The sequence below is a fragment of the Ambystoma mexicanum genome, chromosome 14 (genome assembly GCF_040938575.1).
Source record: "Ambystoma mexicanum isolate Mex_15411 chromosome 14, UKY_AmexF1_1, whole genome shotgun sequence".
Lineage (NCBI taxonomy): Eukaryota > Metazoa > Chordata > Amphibia > Caudata > Ambystomatidae > Ambystoma > Ambystoma mexicanum.
Window position 1 is genome coordinate 639813892 of NC_090940.1, and position 20022 is coordinate 639833913.

Below are 20022 nucleotides of genomic sequence, written 5' to 3' on the forward strand. Positions count from 1 at the left end.
GTAAAGCGCTCCGTTATGCGTCTGTATTGGTGTATACCTCTGTAAAGCGCTCCGTTATGCATCTGTATTGCTGTACACCTCTGTAAAGCGCTCCGTTATGCGTCTGTAATTTTGTACACCTCTGTAAAGCGCTCCGTTATGCGACTGTATTGGTGTATACCTCTGTAAAGAGCTCCGTTATGTGTCTCTATTGGTGTATACCTCTGTAAAGCGCTCCCTTATGCATCTGTAATGTTGTACACCTCTGTAAAGCGCTCCGTTATGCACCTGTATTGGTGTACACCTCTGTAAAGTGCTCCGTTATGCATCTGTATTGGTGTACACCTCTGTAAAGCGCTCCGTTATGTATCTGTATTGGTGTATACCTCCGTAAAGCGCTCTGTTATGTATCTGTATTGGTGTACACCTCTGTAAAGCGCTCCGTTATGTATCTGTATTGGTGTATACCTCTGTAAGGCACTCCGTTATGTATCTGTATTGGTGTATACCTCTGTAAAGCGCTCCGTTATGTATCTGTATTGGTGTACACCTCTGTAAAGCGCTCCGTTATGCATCTGTATTGGTGTACACCTCTGTAAAGCACTCCGTTATGTATATGTATTGGTGTGTACCTCTGTAAAGCGCTCCGTTATGTATATGTATTGGTGTGTACCTCTGTAAAGTGCTCCGTTATGTATCTGTATTGGTGTACACCTCTGTAAAGCGCTCCGTTATGCATCTGTATTGGTGTACACCCCTGTAAAGCGCTCCGTTATGCATCTGTATTGGTGTACACCTCTGTAAAGCGCTCTGTTATGTATCTGTATTGGTGTATACCTCTGTAAAGCGCTCCGTTATGCATCTGTACTGGTGTACACCTCTGTAAAGTGCTCCGTTATGTATCTGTATTGGTGTACACCTCTGTAAAGCGCTCTGTTATGTATCTGTATTGGTGTATACCTCTGTAATGCGCTCCGTTATGCATCTGTACTGGTGTACACCTCTGTAAAGTGCTCCGTTATGTATCTGTATTGGTGTATACCTCTGTAAAGTGCTCCGTTATGCATCTGTATTGGTGTGTACCTCTGTAAAGTGCTCCGTTATGTATCTGTATTGGTGTATACCTTTGTAAAGCGCTCCGTTATACACCTCTGGAAAGCGCTCCGTTATGCATCTGTATTGGTGTAAACCTCTGTAAGGCGCTCCGTTATGTATCTGCATTGCTGTATACCTCTGTAAAGCGCTCTGTTATGTATCTGTATTGGTGTATACCTCTGTAAAGCGCTCCGTTATGTATCTGTATTGGTGTACACCTCTGTAAAGCGCTCCGTTATGTATCTGTATTGGTGTACACCTCTGTAAAGCGCTCCGTTATGTGTCTGTATTGGTGTATACCTCTGTAAAGCACTCCGTTATGTGTCTGTATTGGTGTGTACCTCTGTAAAGCGCTCCGTTATGTGTCTATATTGGTGTGTACCTCTGTAAAGCGCTCCGTTGTGCATCTGTATTGGTGTACACCTCTGTAAAGCACTCCGTTATGCGTCTGTAATGTTGTACACCTCTGTAAAGCGCTCCGTTATGAGTCTCTATTGTAGGGCTGTACCGAATAGCATATTTAGTATTCGGCCGGATACCGAATAGTTTGTCAACTATTCGGCCGGAGCCGAATAGTGAGCCGAATAGTTTTTTTTTTTTTAGGCCCCCCTATGCAATACAATCTCGGGCCACCGGCTTTGGCCCGGTGGCCCGACAAACACAACATTATTGCGGTGAGGCCGCGGGGGTTCCCTGTGGCCCCGCGGCCTCACCGTGCTCAAGGGGTGAGGCACATTTCACAGCGAGGCCGCCGGGGTCGGCAAAGTGCCCCGGCGGCCTCATGAGTCTGGGGGGGCCGCTCCTGTAGGAGCGGCCCCCCAATGCAAAATAAACATCGGGCCACCGGCTTTGCACCGGTGGCCCGACAAACAAAACATTATTGCGGTGAGGCCGCGGGGGTTCCCTGAGGCCCCGCGGCCTCACCGTGGTGAGGGGGATGGGGGGCACCGAGGCCGCCGGGGTCGGCAAAGTGCCCCGGCGGCCTCATGAGTCTGGGGGGGCCGCTCTTGTAGGAGCGGCCCCCCAATGCAAAATAAACGTCGGGCCACCGGCTTTGCACCGGTGGCCCGACAAACAGAACATTATTGCGGTGAGGCCGCGGGGGTTCCCTGAGGCCCCGCGGCCTCACCGTGGTGAGGGGGATGGGGGGCACCGAGGCCGCCGGGGTCGGCAAAGTGCCCCGGCGGCCTCATGAGTCTGGGGGGCCGCTCTTGTAGGAGCGGCCCCCCAATGCAAAATAAACGTCGGGCCACCGGCTTTGCACCGGTGGCCCGAAAAACAAAACATTATTGCGGTGAGGCCGCGGGGGTTCCCTGTGGCCCCGCGGCCTCACCGTGCTCAAGGGGTGAGGCACATTTCACAGCGAGGCCGCCGGGGTCGGCAAAGTGCCCCGGCGGCCTCATGAGTCTGGGGGGGCCGCTCCTGTAGGAGCGGCCCCCCAATGCAAAATAAACATCGGGCCACCGGCTTTGCACCGGTGGCCCGACAAACAAAACATTATTGCGGTGAGGCCGCGGGGGTTCCCTGAGGCCCCGCGGCCTCACCGTGGTGAGGGGGATGGGGGGCACCGAGGCCGCCGGGGTCGGCAAAGTGCCCCGGCGGCCTCATGAGTCTGGGGGGGCCGCTCTTGTAGGAGCGGCCCCCCAATGCAAAATAAACGTCGGGCCACCGGCTTTGCACCGGTGGCCCGACAAACAGAACATTATTGCGGTGAGGCCGCGGGGGTTCCCTGAGGCCCCGCGGCCTCACCGTGGTGAGGGGGATGGGGGGCACCGAGGCCGCCGGGGTCGGCAAAGTGCCCCGGCGGCCTCATGAGTCTGGGGGGCCGCTCTTGTAGGAGCGGCCCCCCAATGCAAAATAAACGTCGGGCCACCGGCTTTGCACCGGTGGCCCGACAAACAAAACATTATTGCGGTGAGGCCGCGGGGGTTCCCTGAGGCCCCGCGGCCTCACCGTGATGAGGGGGTATGGGGGGGGGCGTCACTTACCTGGTGATTGGGTCCGGGTGCTGGCATAGGAAGTGAGGGACGGGAAGAACTGTTCCCTTCCCTCGCTTCCTATTTCAACACGTTAGGCTGGTTCCTCTGTGGTCAGACTGCAGAAGCCAATAGGCAAACAGCTTGTTTGGCTTCTGCAGCCTGAACACTGTCAAACATTCTATGATTGGCTGTCATCTCCCAAACAGGGAGAGGGCAGCTAATCATAGAAAGTGGACTTCGGCTTCGAGTCCCTAAACAGAAACTATTCTGCCGAAGCCGGATAGCTGTATTTCAGCCGAACTTCGGCAGAATAGGGACTCGAAGCCGAAGTTCGGTACAGCCCTACTCTATTGGTGTATACCTCTGGAAAGCGCTCCGTTATGCATCTGTAATGTTGTACACCTCTGTAAAGCGCTCCGTTATGCATCTGTATTGGTGTACACCTCTGTAAAGCGCTCCGTTATGCGTCTGTGTTAGTGTACACCCCTGTGAGGCGCTCCGTTATGCGTCTGTATTGGTGTAGACCCCTGTAAGGCGCTCCGTTATGCGTCTGTATTGGTGTACACCTCTGTAAGGCGCTCCGTTATGCGTCTGTATTGCTGTACACCTCTGTAAGGCGCTCCGTTATGCGTCTGTATTGGTGTACACCTCTGTAAAGCGCTCCGTTATGCGTCTGTATTGGTGTACACCTCTGTAAAGCGCTCCGTTATGCGTCTGTATTGGTGTACACCTCTGTAAAGCGCTCCGTTATGCGTCTGTAATGTTGTACACCTCTGTAAAGCGCTCCGTTATGCATCTGTATTGGTGTACACCTCTGTAAAGCGCTCCGTTATGCATCTGTATTGGTGTACACCTCTGTAAAGCGCTCCGTTATGCATCTGTATTGGTGTACACCTCTGTAAAGCGCTCCGTTATGCATCTGTATTGGTGTACACCCCTGTAAAGCGCTCCGTTATGCATCTGTATTGGTGTACACCCCTGTAAAGCGATCCGTTTTGCATCTGTATCGGTGTACACCTCTGCAAAGCGCTCCGTTATGCGTCTGTATCGGTGTACACCTCTGTAAAGCGCTCCGTTATGCGTCTGTATCGGTGTACACCTCTGTAAGGCGCTCCGTTATGCGTCTGTATTGGTGTACACCTCTGTAAGGCGCTCCGTTATGCGTCTGTATTGGTGTACACCTCTGTAAAGCGCTCCGTTATGCGTCTGTAATGTTGTACACCTCTGTAAAGCGCTCCGTTACGCATCTGTATTGGTGTGTACCTCTGTAAAGCGCTCCGTTACGCATCTGTATTGGTGTACACCTCTGTAAGGAGCTCCGTTATGTATCTGTATTGGTGTACATCTCTGTAAGGCGCTCCGTTATGTATCTGTATTGGTGTACACCTCTGTAAGGCGCTCCGTTATGTATCTGTATTGGTGTACACCTCTGTAAGGCGCTCCGTTATGCATCTGTATTGGTGTACACCTCTGTAAGGCGCTCCGTTATGCATCTATATTGGTGTACACCTCTGTAAAGCGCTCCGTTATGCATCTGTATTGGTGTATACCTCTGTAAAGCGGTAAAGCGCTCCGTTATGCGTCTGTAATGTTGTACACCTCTGTAAAGCGCTCTGTTATGCGTCTGTATTGCTGTACACCTCTGTAAGGCGCTCCGTTATGCGTCTGTATTGGTGTACACCTCTGTAAAGCGCTCCGTTATGCGTCTGTATTGGTGTACACCTCTGTAAAGCGCTCCGTTAATGCGTCTGTAATGTTGTACACCTCTGTAAAGCGCTCCGTTATGCATCTGTATTGGTGTACACCTCTGTAAAGCGCTCCGTTATGCATCTGTATTGGTGTACACCTCTGTAAAGCGCTCCGTTATGCATCTGTATTGGTGTACACCTCTGTAAAGTGCTCCGTTATGCATCTGTATTGGTGTGTACCTCTGTAAAGCGCTCCGTTATGCATCTGTATTGGTGTACACCCCTGTAAAGCGCTCTGTTATGCATCTGTATTGGTGTACACCCCTGTAAAGCGCTCCGTTATGCATCTGTATTGGTGTACACCCCTGTAAAGCGCTCCGTTTTGCATCTGTATTTGTGTACACCTCTGTAAAGCGCTCCGTTATGCATCTGTATTGGTGTACACCTCTGTAAAGCGCTCCGTTATGCGTCTGTATTGGTGTACACATCTGTATGGCGCTCCGTTATGCGTCTGTATTGGTGTACACCTCTGTAAGGCGCTCCGTTATGCATCTGTATTGGTGTACACCTCTGTAAAGCGCTCCGTTACGCGTCTGTAATGTTGTACACCTCTGTAAAGCGCTCCGTTATGCATCTGTATTGGTGTGTACCTCTGTAAAGCGCTCCGTTATGCATCTGTATTGGTGTACACCTCTGTAAGGTGCTCCGTTATGTATCTGTATTGGTGTACATCTCTGTAAGGCGCTCCGTTATGTATCTGTATTGGTGTACACCTCTGTAAGGCGCTCCGTTATGTATCTGTATTGGTGTACACCTCTGTAAGGCGCTCCGTTATGCATCTGTATTGGTGTGTACCTCTGTAAAGCGCTCCGTTATGCATCTGTATTGGTGTACACCTCTGTAAGGTGCTCCGTTATGTATCTGTATTGGTGTACATCTCTGTAAGGCGCTCCGTTATGCATCTGTATTGGTGTACACCTCTGTAAAGCGCTCCGTTATGCATCTGTATTGGTGTACACCTCTGTAAAGCGCTCCGTTATGCATCTGTATTGGTGTACACCTCTGTAAAGCGCTCCGTTATGCATCTGTATTGGTGTACACCTCTGTAAAGCACTCCGTTATGCATCTGTATTGGTGTACACCTCTGTAAGGCGCTCCGTTATGCATCTGTATTGGTGTATACCTCTGTATGGCGCTCCGTTATGCATCTGTATTGGTGTATACCTCTGTAAAGCGCTCCATTATGCATCTGTATTATTGTACAGCTCTGTAAAGCGCTCCGTTATGTATCTGTATTGGTGTGCACCTCTGTAAAGCGCTCCTTTATGTATCTGTATTGGTGTGCACCTCTGTAAAGCGCTCCGTTATGCATCTGCATTGGTGTGCACCTCTGTAAAGCGCTCCGTTATGCATCTGCATTGGTGTACACCTCTGTAAAGCGCTCCGTTATGTATCTGTATTGGTGTACACCTCTGTAAAGCGCTCCGTTATGTATCTGTAATGGTGTACACCCCTGTAAAGCGCTCCGTTATGTATCTGTATTGGTGTACACCCCTGTAAAGCGCTCTGTTATGCCTCTGTATTGGTGTACACCTCTGTAAAGCGCTCTGTTATGTATCTGTATTGGTGTACACCTCTGTAAAGCGCTCCGTTATGTATCTGTATTTAAGGCGCTCCGTTATGCATCTGTATTGGTGTACACCTCTGTAAGGCGCTCCGTTATGCGTCTGCATTGGTGTACACCTCTGTAAACCGCTCCGTTATGCGTCTGTATTGGTGTACACCTCTGTAAAGCGCTCCGTTATGCGTCTGTATTGGTGTGTACCTCTGTAAAGCGCTCCGTTATGCGTCTGTATTGGTGTACACCTCTTTAAGGCGCTCCGTTATGCGTCTGTATTGGTGTACACCTCTGTAAAGCGCTCCGTTATGCGTCTGTATTGGGGTACACCTCTTTAAGGCGCTCCGTTATGCGTCTGTATTGGTGTACACCTCTGTAAAGCGCTCCGTTATGCGTCTGTATTGGTGTACACCTCTGTAAGGCGCTCCGGTATGCGTCTGTATTTGTGTACACCTCTGTAAAGCGCTCCGTTATGCGTCTGTATTGGTGTATACCTCTGTAAAGCGCTCCGTTATGCATCTGTATTGGTGTACACCTCTGTAAGGCGCTCCGTTATGCATCTGTATTGGTGTATACCTCTGTAAAGCGCTCCGTTATGCATCTGTATTGGTGTACACCTCTGTAAAGCGCTCCGTTATGCATCTGTATTGGTGTGCACCTCTGCAAAGCGCTCCGTTATGCATCTGTACTGGTGTACACCTCTGCAAAGCGCTCCGTTATGCATCTGTATTGGTGTACACCTCTGCAAGGCGCTCCGTTATGCATCTGTATTGGTGTATACCTCTGCAAGGTGCTCAGTTCCGTCTCGAAGCTCGGTCCCTGCTCAATAAATACTTTAATAATAATAAAAGGAAACCGAACAGTGTTACTGCCTTGTTTGTTTCTGTTTCTGACTCAGAGACAGCGAAAAACAATTGCCTGATGTCCGATTAACGGTTCTCAACTTTTGCTCCAATTACTGCTATGAGCTCTAGTTTTTCACTTTGCTTTAGGTCTCACTCCTTCAAAGCGCCATTTTACCTGCGTCAGTTCTCAAGGCCTTGACGCGTGGCTCCTTTTCGCCGTAGACTAATGTTTCTTCACTTTCTCTTCGCTTTTCAGTTTATGATGTGACCCTCAGCCTGAGGGCTTTGGCGTGTGTGGAACCCCGGTGTGAGGGCTCTGAGGCACAGCATCTGCTCCCTTAAATTGCGGGCTTGCTTTTCTCGGTTACATGTGATTTTATCAAATGATTAAACAATCAATTTTGAACAAATAAAAAACATCTAAAAAAAATATGATTTTATTTGTAGTTCTTTTTGGGGGGTTCCCCCAAAAACACCCTTTTTAAAAAAAATGTTTTTACTATTTCCCCCACCCCTAAAACTACTATTGCCATTGCCAACCAAATGTATATACTATTCTAAAATGTGTTCTTTTTTTGTTCTTGTTGATGTTTGGGGTTTGTCTAAGAATGCATTCTTTGTTTTCTATTCGATAACATCACTGCATACCGCTTTTGACACAAGCTTGAGCCATGCCCTGTTTCTTGGCTATTGGGTGACTTGAGGCAGGAATGAGCATCGCCCTCTGGACTCCATTTTCCATCAGCTGGGTCTCCACTGACCCACCCGCTTGAATTCTCCTCTTTTTTTATTCTAGTCTCTTTTGCGTATTTCAAGATGTTATTTAACAGCTCTCCTCTTCTGGTGTCAAACAAGTTTTCTTCCTTCTCCTTCAGAGCAGCCGCTACGTGTCGCGCACCTTCCTTTTGTTTCCTGGGGTTAACAACCTTCATGTTGTGTAACGGTGTTCTAACTGGCTATCCAACAACTCCTGTACATTTGTCGTGGTTGCGTCATGCAGGAGAGTTGTCCATCGATCACCCTATCTGTATATTGTGTCCATGTTAATTATATGGCACCCTTCCTCCCCAACCCGTGCACTAGTTCCTCAGTATGGAGGAAGATGTTGCCATTTTTGTAAAGGCATCGCCATTTTGCATTCAGAGGTCCAGTGAGTACCCATATTTAAGCAATTTGGAACTCACTCTCGCGTTAGTCCGTTCTTGAGGCCTAAGTACGTTATGTCGACATAATTGTTATACTTCCTCTTTGAAAGGACTGCACTACAATGTCTTAATCAGCATGAACGGCGAAACAGAGGAGTCGGCCAATTCACTTTTGAGCATAGCGGTATTTGATTCAAGCTTCGCAGGAATAGACCGCAGGCAGGTACTCCACTAATGCTCCGCTATTCATCGTGTGTGATTAACTTTAGCATTCGGAGCACTCCACTCCCATTAACCACCCCTCTGCTCCCCCTTCTCTTCCAACACACTGAGCCAAGAGGCCACCGAAATGGGAAACGTTGCGCTATATAAGACCACCCTACGTGTAGGGAACTGGCATAACCCCACAGGCATCACAGTGTCACAATCACAAACCTGCAATTTTAATTTTCAGAAAGTTGCTGGTGTTTGTGTAGCTTTCATGCAACTGGTGATTTGCCTTCAGATGGTTTAGCTTTGGTCTTAACAGCTGTTTTCATTCCCTCCCTTGAAACTGATCACTTTCCAAAACAAAATGGCGCCCATCCAGCAACACCTCATTTCCTTGTGTTTTGATTTGGCGTTCACAGGAAGTATCCAGACCTGTGGGCCGTTTCCTCCTAATTTCTTGTGAAAACTACAGTAGGGTATTTTACCTACCTAACTGAGACTGCAAAACAAAAAAAACAGAGGGTTGGATGCAGTGATGGGGAAAAATGCATTCTGCGCTCCCGTGTCAGTTCCGACTGATCTCCCAGCTGCGGCACCACCGTAATCAGCTTAGCGAAATTTGTTTTGCGCATTTGCTCGTAACAAGTGGCTGTGTGTCTTTCTGCGGCGCCGTTAATCCGGCTTCTGCATGTTTCAACTTATGTGCTTTACCCAACTGTGAAAAAAACAAATTATAGAAATATATACATCTGCGGAAGAAATCCAGGCAGGCGGACGCCTGAGGAAGGTGGGCTAAGCTTCGAAACATGAGCACGTTCCTCCATAATTTCTGTGGAATTGTAATAGGACCAGCCAGTTTAACACATTCTTTGCATTACACATTTAAGCTGCTGTTTATTTGAATTGTTTGATAAAGCCTATTTTAGTGTGATACATTGTACGTTTGTAACTGTAAAATGCATTGATGTGTAAGCCTGGTGTTCGGTTTCCACGTGGAAACGAGTTTAGATCTTTCAAAATCACTGTTCCACCTCTTGGAAATTCAGAAACATTTAAAATGATTATCGGAAATGCCTTAAAAGGGCAATGATATACATACCAGCCCCAAAATCCGAGTTTTGATAGCTTTCATTGGATTAATTGAAAATGTGAAGCTGAGATGTTTGATGCATTAGCTTTCGAATTCCCCAAAAGCTTCTTCGTCAGATGGTAGTTATCGTGTGACCACCATCTCATGAGGAAAGCTATTGCATCTGCCATCGCAGTATAACATTTTCAGTTAGTCCAATAAAAGGTATGAACACAGGCATTTTCTTCGGTTTTAAAACTGGACAACGGTGCCGAGCCCTTAGGGCCCGATTGACGGAATTTCGCGCAGGGGCGCGCGCCGAGAAGGAAACTGCGCGAACCTGCGTGCAGATGGAAAAATGCTTGCCCTGTGTATTCATGGAATTGTTTGCGCAAAGTAACTGTATTTGCAAGTCACAGCTGGAACGCCCGCGACACGCCCACACGAAAAGCAAAAACCTGCCAGATCTGCTACCTTTTGCACGCTCCCCCAGGGCAAATACACGCACCCTTCAAACAGTGCGTGGGGTCCCCCGTAAGCAGGCCTGTGACTCGGGGACCTTGTACAGGGTCCCCATAACTGTATTCGGCACTGCATATAAAAAATGGTACCTCAGCAATAACTCAGGAAATCTGCATGGGAACCCATGTAAAACGTACCTGCACCGCGCTACACTGCTTACGCGCACCCCTAAGTTACATTGGAACCCTGATTGAGTGCATGGACCCCCGAAATCCGACATACAAGCCCACCTGCATGCTGAAAATCCTATGCGCAAGTGTACTTACGCCTGCCTTCGGATGGTGGATCGTATGAAAGACTTGCATGGCCATTTCCCAGCCGGGACGTTGCACGATCGAATCCATGAATACGTCTCGTGCAACACAATTGTGGGCGTGCGAGGTACTGCCTGCCTGCCATCCCTCGGAATGCTCACTTTTTTGCAAGTTCTTCCCCATTTTTGGTGTTCTGTTCCCTTCCCAGCCCTCTGCGCAAGCCACACCCACGATCTGTTTGTAGTCTCGCGCAAGGCCCTTGACGGCTCACGCAGATTTGCAGAGCCAGCGCGAACTCCACGCAAGACCAGGAAAAGTACAGCGCATTCGATTCCATGAATCGACAAAGGTGAATTTGAGCCCAGTTGCGTGCTCAAGTACCCTGTTTTCTGCGTCGATAATTTCATGACTCGGCCCCTTATGTCTGCACAAGTACCAGCCAGAAATGTACATTTTACAATTATCCATATAAACGTAAATGGAGGGAAATTTGTTGGATTTTAGCAACAACAAAAAAAGCCATCCGAAGTCTAAATCATGCCAGATGAGCATGCTCCAAATGTGCAATATGGGAATGTTCATATACAGTTGAAGTAAACTAAAATGCAAAAGCCACTCCCTGCACACACCTATGGACCACCAATCCCCACCAAAAAGTATATTTTGGCAGTGTGTGGCTGAGGGGAGCAGTTGTATGTTTCCATTGTTAAGTATTTTCCTTCAAGTCTCAGCATGCAAACTGCTGCTAGATAAAAGGCCAGGACCCGATGAAGGTGTTCCAGGTGACATGTAGCCGGGTGTCAGCTCTTACAGCAGCCACAGTTAGCCTCACAAGGAGCAGTGCAACACCCTCCAGGAGTAGATGCATAACCAGTGGCCTTGTTGCTAGGTCTGGAAAAGATCTGGGGCTACGCTAATGTCGGGACTGTCGGAACTCTGCGCTAGCTCGCCTTTTGGTTGTAGCCCCTGAGCTTCTATCCGGGGCAACAACCAAAAGACCCGGGACTATAGCCCTCTCAGCCCACCCCCTAGCGATGCCTTTGGGCCCTTGATACATGAAACCGCTAGGGGGGGTGGCCACATGGATTTAGGCTGAAACTCAGTGCTTCTGCTACAACTGCCCCACAAACTGCACAATGATAGTGAGTGGAATCACACACTTACACATCACAGTGACTGATGCAAGCTTAGACGCTGATTTCTTTTCCAGGCGCTCTTGAGAACTGAAGATAGAAAGAAATGTCCTCTTGGGTAGTAACTGTGATGAAATCACAAGGTATGAGCCTCTTCAGGGAAAATGGTGGGTTCTGGGGGCCGGGAGTTCCACAAATCACATGCAGCGCCCCCTGGAGGTGATATATGGTCGATTCACCCCCAAAGCTTCCAGACCCTCATGTCTCATGAATGCACCGCATCTGCAGGGCACTCTCTATCCCAACATGAGGAGTCAAAAGGCAGGGCTGTATGTAGGTTCTCGGCAGCAAACACGTAGTGCCAATTGGACACAAAAGCTTCAGGTATCCTCAGTCAGCCCATATGGCCTCAGTGTCCCCCATTTCAGCTCCTGCCCTTACCTAATCTACCAAAAAACCATCCTCCCATTGCTTAGACCAAGCTCGGATGCAGCTCATAGGTCCTGGGCAGGGCAAAAGAGAGGGGGAGCACCTTGCGCCCCCTCTCTTTATACCTGCCCGGGACCCCTTGGCTCCCTACTTCCAGCACCAGGCAGCGTTGCATGCCTGTGACATCACTGTGTCGCCCTATGCCAGGAAGGTACCCTTCTCCCAACTGCTGTCCATCCCTGCTTGGCCCGCCACCGCGCCTCCCTATCCGCTGCCCTGGCTAAATGCCAGGGCTGCTATTGACAGTGCTGGCACAATCACTGGCGCGACCCTCGCCTCTCCTCTGCTTTCCAGGCATGCAGTGGCAGCGCAGCTCAGGTAAGAGCCACTTCCGGGTCCTCAGAGCCCCACAGCAACACACTTTCCTGCAATTCATGAGGACAGTTGGTGTGGGGAGTGACACACATAATCAGAGCATGAGTATGCTGTGATCTCAAACCTCAGTTTGTCCTCGTTCAGTTCCACAGAGCCAGAAACAATTCTGGGGAGCTCTCTCATGGGATCACACCTTCTCTAAGCTCTATACGGGCCTTTGGAGAAGTGGCCTTGTGCACACCCCCTTCCGTAGGCTTTCCTCAGTGTAGGGACCTTTCACCAGACAACAATTTCAAAATGTCCACTTCAACATGCTCCAAAGACTTTATTTGCAGCATCCTCCCTGATGGACACAGCTGAGGGTAAATCTTTACTTTGTCACACCCACTTCTTGCTACTGACTTCCAGAGACCTTGGGACTGGCAGTTTTAGCTTCAGGAGTCATCCTCTAAAAATAGTGGCTGCCTACCCGGAGCACCTAGAAGTGGAAAACGTGATTCAAATGATTATCATATCCTAACCATAGTGGCCCATGTTGCCTCTTTTTACAATTCCACATGCTTCCGGAGCAAGGTTTAAACCGATTAAACACGATAACACGCCACTGAGATTAAATGTTTTCTCCTTAGCGGAAACATGACATCTACAATGTTCACGTCTAATGGCTGTCTTTCTTTTGTGCTTTTTTGCCATGTGTCAGGCTCTCGAATCCGCTTATCTATAGGGAGGCCGCTTCTGATGATGGATCCTTTCACTTTCATTGCTCCAGGCCCTCTACTTTCACAGCAACAGACACTCCTGCGCACCTTTCTCAGCCCACGCCCCAAGCAACGCAGCAACCCTCCCCAACCCCTCATTTCTCTACTCCACACACTGTGCTTTGGATGGCTTTTTGTAAATTCACAAAGACCACTGATGGCTTTACTGTATATTTAAGAAAAGGCTGGTGTTTCGGAGTAACTGCAGAAAACAACATTGAGGGCAAGCCTTTACTGAAACTTGCAGTACAGCTGATCCGGGGACTTTCTGCAGGTAATGAAGAGAATGTTAACCAATTGTGTGCCAATTAACATTGTGAACCGAGTGCCAAAAAGAGAAGCTATGCTTATTATAAAATCAACATGTTTCTTGCGTGCAAAATATTTCTGCTTCAGGTAACTTTACTCTGAGACTTTGCCGCCTCAGCATACCCTGCACGTACCAATCAGAGTAACATTGTAGTTCAACGTAAACGTAGTTGTTTGGGATTTCTTTGGGTGAAAAAATGGGAAAATGAGATAAACATAGATTCCCTTTTCTTAACACACACTGCAATGACATCGCCAGAATTACACTGAAATACACAGTGAGAAGCACTGCTGGAATTGGGCCAGATTTTCCCGGAACCGAACAAATTCATTTGCACCGTTCAATTGGTTGAGTCAGTGTGGTCCGGATCATGGCAAGGCACTTACCCGCAGTGTGAACTCACGATGGTGGTGCTTGTGAAATCGCTCATTAGGACGGAACACTGCAGGAAACATTATGCTCCTCCCAAGGGTCATTTCCCAGGTGTTCATGATTAATGTTCCGAGAGGCAAATGTTTATAGGGGGATTAAAACAAGCCCCCCTACAATTCCCGCTCCCATCCCCCCAGTCACTGCTGGGTTCCCACAATAAATAACGTCCATTTCCAGCATTGCTGAAAAAGTAAACTCTTCTGTATCAGGTGTGCATAAAGTAAGTGCACTCAGTGGTGCTCTTGCGCATGTGTTAAGAACGGCAGTTCTTAACAACAAGGATGCATGCTGCATGTACAGTGGTCATAAAGCATACTGTATGCAATATGCATGCATTGCGAATGCACAGTATACAAGCAGTCCTGGAAGCAGGTACCCCACAGCAGTCATGCAGTATGAATGCACATGTTGCATACAGCGTGCAAGCAGTATGTAGGCAGGTACCCTGCAGCAATAATTCAGTAGGAATGCACATTTTGCATACAGCATGCAAGCAGTATGTAGGCAGGTACCCCACAGCAATCATGCAGTATGCATGCACATTTTGCATAGAGCATGCATGCATGCAGCATGTATGTTCAATACTCATCCACAATGCATGCAGTTAGAAATAGAGCTCATTCGTATTTTATGGTGCTTGCATAGAACTTGTACTAAACTAAGTGTTCCAACTGGACACTTTACCCGCCTGTACATTTAGCACTGGTGAGTTGGTTCACTCACAAAAGCTAGCACTGCGTTGACCTCTTGAGTTTTTGATGCCCTGATGCCTACAGGCTACGGCGCGTTAGAAATAAATAAATAAACAAATAGATCGATAGGAGACAGGAGAAAATGGACACCCACTGTTGTCACCCTCCTAATTCACGAGTGATATTATGCATTCTTTACCACCATTGACCTCTTAAGAAATGATAACATTGCATAACGTGAGACCCTGATTTCATCCAAACTTGAATACGAGGTCCATAAAACCCAGTGGAAGATACACAGGGTGTTAGCTACCAGACCCATTTTAAGCCAGAGCGCTGCCAGCATCCTATTTTTGCTGAAATCACACATTGAGTTGCTGTACATTTATGGTAGTCTGCTAGCGTTTGGTTCAATGTGCTGCTAGCACCCTCGCTTTCTCCCAGTCCTTCTCTTCTGCATGCCCCATCCCGGCGCCTCCAGCTCCTTGCTGCTCTCCGCGGGTCTGTGGTGATAGCTGAGCCCTTTCCCCTGAGCTGCCTCCGGCTTGTCTTCCATCAGCTCCTGTGTTTGCTGGTTAGACAACGTCTCATGAACGGGCCGCACACCCTGCAAGGGTTGCTTGTTGAGAGGACGAGCAATGTGTATCGGTGGAGTAACTTTGCTGAACATGTTGGGGGGGACATGACATCTGAAGAAAAGGTGCCCTTGTCAAATGAATGGGGACAAAATGGTGTGCCATGAAAGTTGGTGGGGACAAACAACCCTGTCCCCCCCCCTAAAATTACGCCCTTGGTGTGTATGAAATGCCGTGTCTTTGTGTTTCTTGCAGTCTTGCAACTTCAGGTAAGAGACAAACTGTCCTTTGTTCCCTGAGAGAGAAGGGCAAAAGCACAATACCTCTGGGACATGCGCCTTGTCTGATTTCCACACTTTGTTCAATTCCATGTTTTATCCCAGAACACGTGCACCCTGAAAATGCGTAGACTAACGCCAGGTGGCATTCTGCAGGTTCTTTATGAAAGGCTGGTGGATACACAGGATACAGGGGTGTGTTTGTAAGATGGCGGTGGCATTTCAGAGGCAATGGGTCGACTCCGCCTTTCAGCTTTCCGATGTTGATCGAGCGAGTGCCGCTAAGTTGAGGCTTTTATTGCGTCGCTCTAAGTAAGCAATACGGTGAATGGCGGGTGCTGATATGAGTAGGCGGAAGGACGGTCGGGATTGAACGTTTTGAAGTAATCAAAGCGGGCGGCAGACTGTATGAGTAGTACCCAAAGGGGAGTTTTTTGATAAAAATGTAATGCTAACTGTGCAATTTAAAGAATTTATTCAGCAACACTGGTGAAATGTGTAGGCTGCCATGAGGCTCTCACTAACAATCCCAATTACAGGAGCTTTAGTAAATGGAAACTGACGAAGACATCTGTGCGCTCCACAGTGGCCGAGGAAAGGCCACCAGCCCTTGCAATACTTTCAATTGAGAGTGAACATGTTGCATAAACTGATCATGCAGCAGCAAAGTCAAGCAGAGTGCCTTTGACATACACCAACAATTGACACAAAACTGTAAAAACCAAGACTGGTGTATACTGTTTGTCTACTCTGCTTTCTCTGAGGATTGACTGCAAGTTCTTGAATCACAATGTAATAAAACCGGTTTCATTTGTATAGCGGTGATTTATTGACGTTGGATAGGAGTTACTGAACTGTGGAGTTTGGGAGTGGCGCGCTTGCAGAGCATGCAGGGTCAGGGCGCATTCTAGTGTTTCGCCCTGGGCATCAAATGGACTAGAAACTGCTCCAGTCACAAGCCACCTTCTATGTATTCACTTAGTGTACACACCATTTAACACGGCTGTAACATTGTATTCAGCACTAGCCTTGTGGCATAATTTGCAAATATCATTATACAATATATCTTTGAACCTACAGTTCTCATTGATTCATCTTGTTAATTTTGTGTGAGGCGCCTGGCGAGACATTCTGCACACGGTGTGGGTCTATTTGGCCTAAAACATTTGATCTAATCACATTTGATCGAATTTATTTGCCTTTTTTTCTGTCTAAAATGTGGGGGGAGACCCCCATAAGCATCCCCCACTTCCCCTCAACCTAATCTATACCCTTACCTACTCCCATATAATATTTTTTTATTAAATGTAACAGAAAAAAAGGTTAGTAAAATGTGATCAAATGTTTTAGGTCAAATGTTTTTAGGTTTATTGTGCTAATACCCTGCACACACGCCAGCCATGGTACCAGTTAACAGGTGTGCTAGGGAGGCACACCCTTGGCTCCAGTGCGACTCACAGCGCTTTTTGATTAAACTTCCAATCTGTCGCGTGGTTGACTGGGTTACTCCCAATACTCAGTTTAATCAGTAACAAGCACATGAATTGACCTATTCTGCTAATATTAAGGCATTTCTGTAAAGCATGACTGAATGATGCCCAGTGCTAAAGAGTGAGGCCTCTGCTGATTGTTCTGCCTCTTTCTGTTGTGCACGCTGTCAGTGTCTGGGAGGATAGCTCAGAGGTAACGTGCTCGTCTTGGAAGCAAGACGAGCAACACAGGTTCGATCCCCGGGTCCGCACTTGGAAACCTCTCGGTATTAAGCGCATTATAAATAACCAATTACAATTACAGTGATGTGAAAGTGACGTACCTGTGCAGTGCCCGATTGGACCTCAAATGATTTCACAATCAATTCAGGAACAATTACAATGAGACACAATGTTCAGACATCACTCGACACTGGAGCCGGATCAATGTTGAGACTGGTTGTAGTGGGAAATGGCCCATGTATATTTTAACAACAGTTGCCGGATGTTTGGTGTTAGACGTGGTGCAGTTATTCCTGTGCTGCAGCGTCACAGGCTGGAGTGGAGGTGGCAGTGGCAGCTGGAACCGTCTGCAAGGTGTGGGTACAGGTCACTTCAGAGAGCACTTGGTGGAAGGAAGCCTAGCAGCTGGGCTGGGAGGGTCTTTTATCTATTTATTTATTTATTTATTTATGTATTGCATTTATATAGCACACACAAGCCCTCGGGCATCAGGGCGCTACAATCCAGTTCCATGAGACCCATTAGCTGGGAAAGTTCTTAGGGGCACCCAGATAGATTTCTGAGTTGCCTTATCTCATTTCTGGTGCCCGCTTGACCCGCAACGTCTTAGTGGGAGATCAGCAGAAAAGCTCCAAGAAGGCCCTCATGTTTGCCTCAAGGCGCTGCGCCGGAAACACAGAGGAAGTTCGCACCCATTTTGTGAACGCTGGCATTGGAGCTGTGCAGGACCTTATCACTCGGGAGAACCCGAAGTCGGACAAGCCGTTAAAGAAACATTAAGGGGGGTGGGGGCATATTTTGCAGCCCAGCCAGGGAGGCTTCTGACTTTGCCAACACCCCCACATCAGCCACCGCTCCGAGGATCCCGGGTTCTAACAGAAAGAAAAGGTGGAAGGAGAGGGCCCTGCCTCGCCAAAGCAAATCTTAAACACAGACCGTTGTTTTTTTACTTAAAAGCCCTGGAATCCTGGATGTTAAGAAGCCTCAAAGGGCTTGGTGCCCATGAGCGCAAGCATTCCACATTCAGAACGTATCTGAGGAGGCTGAAAGAGTGAGCCAGGGTACCCGCCCTCCCTCCTTATCCAAAGCCTTTTTACTGCTGCCTGCCCATCCAGCTCACTTTTAGCAAACAGGTCAAAAAGCCACAGCGCCCCCGCCTGGAGCGATTCTCCAGCAGAAGTAGTTCAGTTTTTGGGCTTGTACAGGAAGTTTAATTACATGCACCAGGTGGAGCAGAGGCTGCCAGGTGATGCGAGTCATTCTCTTTATTGCCAGCAATAAAACGTACAAGAATCCTTTCAACAGCTCAGTGGGTCAAGCGCCTGCGGCAGAGATCATTGTCTGATCCGTGGTCACAGTTTAGGTTTGGAAGACGACTGGATAACTGGTACTCATTTTATCTACCTCACAGGAATGAGAGTCTGGTGACCAGATTTCAACCTGAGTCTCACCAGAACCCTCGTCTGCCTGTCTTGTGCTCCTGGCCCCCGTCGGTTTTCTCCCATCCCTGCAGCACTCCCCCCAATTTCAACTAATGCTTTGAAATATTTCTAGGACTCAAAACCTCAAACTTCCCCTGAAAAAATGGGGTTCGTGGCGCTGCTCCTGTGTTTCCCATATCTCACTGCGAGATGTGGCGAGCAAGGCAAGATTCTGGGGTCATTAGAACTTACACAAGATGTAAAAAAAGGATGCACCCATCACGGTTTATTAGGAATGCTGCATGGATGCCAACATTATCCATTCCATGCGGGCGACACTTCGCAAATCCTGCTTTTAGCTTTGCATTCTGGGAGTTGGAGTCTTGGTTTTCTCCATTATAAACCCAGGACTACGCATCCCAGAATGCAAAGTGAAAACCACGATTAGACTAGTGTCACCAGAATGGATAACTTTGCTTGTATAACGAGCGACAGTTTGGTATAAAAACGTCAGTACATGTGTTAATTTAGTAAAACGAGAAAAATAGACAAGTAAATAAATAACAGATGATGCTGTCCGAGCAAGTTAGTACGCCTGCTGAGCGCACTAAGGGGCCGATTCATGGAACAAATGTGCGCCAAAAAAAGTGGCGCAAGCTGGCGCAAGCAGGCGCAAGCGTGAAAAAGGAAGCGCACGTGCACGCGTGCGATTCATGGAAGCCTCTGTGCGTGTTTTTCTCGGGATGTGCGCCAAACTCGTGCGTGACGCACACGAGCGCACTAGTCATGAACGCCGTGCACGACGCGCACAGGGAAAGCGCACAACGTCCGCGCACATACCAAAAAGGGGGCGGGACATGGGGTGTAACGCACGGAATGGGGAACAACGCGTGAAAAAGAAGGCGTAACTGGGGAAGTACTGCAGGGAAATACACGGAACGCCCACACGCACGCGAACAACTCGTATTAATGGATTTCAATACAGGAAACAAGCGCATGCTAAAAGACACGCACAGGCATCAACACGTCCGCCACAGTAAGGCAGGGCGGAAGCTTCCGCGCGCACAGTATAAAAGCGTGCACAAACAACAAACACGTACATACCGCTACGATGAATGCCCCATTTTTCGCAGCACTGATTTTGGGACACCGCAGGAGGAGGAGAATAGCCAGGGCATGCATTTCTTCCCCCCGGACAAGCCTTTTTGGGATGCCTGACGACCAGGTCTACGACAGGTATAGGTTTCCACCCCACATCATCCTAGACCTGGTCAGGGAGTGGGAAGATGACCTTACATCCCCCACCCTCTGCTCCCATGCATTGAGCTCCTTGGAGAAGGTGCTCAATGTCCTGCATTTTTTGGCGACTGGGTCATTTCAGCGGACAACTGCCATAGTGGGGGGGGGGGTGTCTCACAGGCCACGCAGTCACGCTGCCTGCACCAGGTGTTGGCCATCATGACAGCGCGCCCCTCAGTCCGCAGGCACATATACATGCCCAGA